The following is a 3,673-nucleotide window of genomic DNA, read 5'->3' as shown; positions in this document are numbered from 1 at the left end:
AGATTCACTCATTCCCTCTCACCTTCTTCTGTTTCCCCTCCACTGTAAGAGCCTTTTCTTTTCTGTTTTTTTGTGAGATAAGTTACCCCGTTCTACCTCTCCCTTTCTCCTTCTCCCAGGATAATCCTCTCTCATCCCTTAATTTTATTCTCCAGATATGACCCCTTCATCTTCAACTCACCCTGTGCCCTCTATCTATCTATCTATCTATCTATCTATCTATCTATCTATCTATCTATCTATCTATCTATCTATCATCTATCTATCTATTTATCTATCTATGCATACATGTAATTTTTTCCCTCTAACTACCCTAATACTGATGAAGGTCTCATGACTTATAAATATCATCCTTTCATGCAGGAATGTAAACTGTTCAACCTTAATAAGTCTCTTATGATTTCTCTTTCCTGTTTACCTCTTCATGTTCCATTTGAGTCTTGTATTTGAAAGTCAGATTTTCTATTCAGCTCTGGTCTTTTCATCAAAAATGCGTGAAAGTCCTCTATTTCACTGAATGACCACTTTTCCCCTGAAGGATTATACTCAGTTTTTCTGGGTAGGTGATTCTTGGTTGTAATCCTATCTCCTTTGCCCTCTGGAATATTATATTCCATGCCCTGCAGTCCTTTAATGTAGAAGCTGCTAAATCTTGTGTTATCCTGATTGTGTTTCCACAATACTTGAATTGTTTCTTTCTGGCTGCCTGTAATATTTTCTCCTTGACCTGGGAACTCTGGAATTTGGCTACAATTATTATTATAAGTATATGAGAATCATTAGCATACAGATAAGTGAATCCATGGAAGCTGAAAAGATTACCAAGCAAAACAGTATATATAGAGAAGAGGACCCAGGACAGAACCTAGAAGGACCCCTACAGTTAGAGGGAATGATCTGAATGAAGATCCAGACAAGGAGATAGAGAAGAAGTAGTCAGAAAGGTAAGCAGAGAACCAGGAAATATTTATAGCAGATCTTTTTTGTGATGGCAAAGAACTGGAAATTGAGAGGATGCCCATTAATTGGGGAATGGCTGAGCAAGTTGTGGTATGTGAATGTAATGGAATACTATTGTGCTATAAGAAATGATGAGCAGGTGGACTTCAGAAAAACCTGGAAAGACTTGTATGAATTGATGCTGAGTGAAGTGAGAAGAACCAGGAGAACGTTGTACACAGTAACAGCCACGTTGTGTGATGACTAACTTTGATAGACTTAGCCCTTCTCAGCAATGCAAGGATCTAAGACATCTCCAAAAGTCTCATGATGGAAAATGCTATCCACATCCAGAGAAAGAACTATGGAGTTTGAATGCAGATCGAAACATACTATTTGTTCTTTTTTTTTCCCTTCTGTTTTGTTTGTTTTCTCTTTCTTGTGGTTCCTTCTATTGGTTCTATTTTTTCCTTACAACATCACTAATGTGAAAATATGTTTAATAGGAATGTATATGTAGAGCCTATATCAGATTGCGCATTGTCTTGGGGAGGGAGGCGGAGAGCGAGGGGGAGAAAAATTTAAAACTCAGAAGCTAATGGAAGTGATTGTTGATAAATCAAAATAAATTAATTTAATAAAAGAAAAAAAAGTCACTTTTTCTCCTCTGACACTGCCACTTCCCTGGTTTGGGCCCTCATTACCTCATGCCTGGACTATTGTAGTAGCTGCTGGTGGGTCTGTCTGCCTCATCTCTCCTCATTCCAGTCCATCATCTGCTCATCCACCAAAGTGATTTTCCTAAGACACAGGTCCCACCATGTCTCTTATTCAAGAAATTCCAGTAGCTCCCTATTGCCTTCAGGATGACATGTAAAATCTTGTTTGTCATTCAAAGCCCTTCAGAACCTCCCCCCCTCCCCCTGCCTCCAGTCTTCTTATATCTTTTACCTTCTCACATACTGTGTGATTCAGTGACACTGACCTCCTGGTTCTTCCCTGAACAAGACCTTCCATCTTGCAGCTCCAGGCATTCTTGCTGACCATCCCCGTGCCTGGAAGGCTGTCTCTCTTCATCTCAGCTTCCTGGCTTCCCTGAAGTCTCAGCTGAAATCTCACCTCCAGGAAACCTTTCCCCATCTGTCTTAATTCCAGTGCCTTCCCTCTGTTGATTATCTCCAATTTATCCTGCCACCTGTACATTGTTTGGGAATAGCTGTTTGCATGTTGCCTCCCCCATTAGACTGTGAGCTCCTTGAGGTCAGGGAGTGTCTTTTGACTTTCTTTGTATCCTCGCTCCTTAGCACAGTGCCTGGCACATAGTAGGTGCTTAATCAGTGTTTACTGACTCTAGCTTCCAAAGTGATTTTTTGAAGCATGGGTCTGATTGTGTCACCCTTCCACCCCTCTACAAACTCCAGTGGCTCTCTATTGCCTCCAAGATCAAATAGAAGGTCCTCCATTTGGCATGGAAAGTCCTGGCTTTCCAGTTTTCTTATGTCTTTCCTGGTCTCTTCGCATTCATTTGGTGTACTTCTGGGGATGCTTGTGTGTGTTGTTTGCCCCCTTAAGAGTAAAATATCCTTGAAGAATGGACTTGCACCATTGCTTTTTGTACCCAGAACCCTTAAACCAGTGCTTAATAAAGGCTCGCTGCCCATTCAATAGGAATTCAGCTGTTACTGAAGTCCTGAGTTTCATTCAAATAAGATGTGTCCAGATTCCAGGAGCTCACTAGTCCCTCTGTTATCTGCCCTAGACAGATTACATCCCCAGAACTGTATGTTGTTCTGGACATTATGCTTTGGCAAGGCCATCGAGCAATAGAAGGATGCCCAGAGGAAGGGCATTTGGTACTAGGGTTCTTGGTATGTGTCATATAATGGGTGATGTCTGTGAGATCTCAGGAGTGGGTGAAAGAACTCAAGGTATTTAGCCTGGAGAAGAGAAGACACCAAGGGGACATGAGAACTGTTGTCACATATTTAAAGGGTTTTCTTGGGGATGAGGGATTTATATTTATTCACTGGTATCCAGAGAACAGGACCAGGAGAAGTGGGGAGGTGTAGAGAGACTGAGCTCTGCTTGATGTCTGGAAAAACTTCATTAAGAAACAGTGAGAACTGTTCTAGGGAGGGAACTTGGCCATGCAAGGACTAGCTGAGGTTTAACTGAGAGGTTTAACCCAGAAACCACAGGCTGACATGTTCCTCTGTTGCTCTAGATGGCAGAACTAGGCTGGAGATGTGCAAGTTACAGGAAGGCAGACTTCAGATCAGCCTAAGGAAGAGTTTTCTAACGTGTTGAATGGGATGCCTTATAAGAAAATGAGCTCCCTGTCTTTCGAGTGCTCAAGCAGAGAATAGATGACACAGAGTTTAATATTGGAAGGGAATTTTGAGATCAGCAAGTTTAATACCTTCATTTTACAAATGAGGAACAGGCCCAGAGGGGGAGATGACTACCCCAAGTCAAAAGGGTAGTAAGTAGCAGGGGCAGGCCTTGAGGCTTCTGGTCCCCAATCCAGGACTCCACTTCTGTCAGGGATGTTCCACAGGCGATCACCTAGATGCTCTCGGAGCTCCCCTCCATTTCTAAATCACTGACCTCTGAGATCCCTTCCAACCTTTGGGAAACAGCTCCAAAGAGGGCTGCTTTTAGATGTAGAAAACACACAAGCAGAAAAAAAAATCACACCCACCTTTTTTTTTTAAAGCTTTGATATGACATTGAA

The sequence above is a fragment of the Phascolarctos cinereus genome, unplaced genomic scaffold, assembly GCF_003287225.1.
Source record: "Phascolarctos cinereus isolate Bilbo 61053 unplaced genomic scaffold, phaCin_HiC Scaffold_8;HRSCAF=390, whole genome shotgun sequence".
In the NCBI taxonomy this organism is placed as follows: domain Eukaryota; kingdom Metazoa; phylum Chordata; class Mammalia; order Diprotodontia; family Phascolarctidae; genus Phascolarctos; species Phascolarctos cinereus.
Note: the sequence above shows the minus strand (reverse complement) of the source record.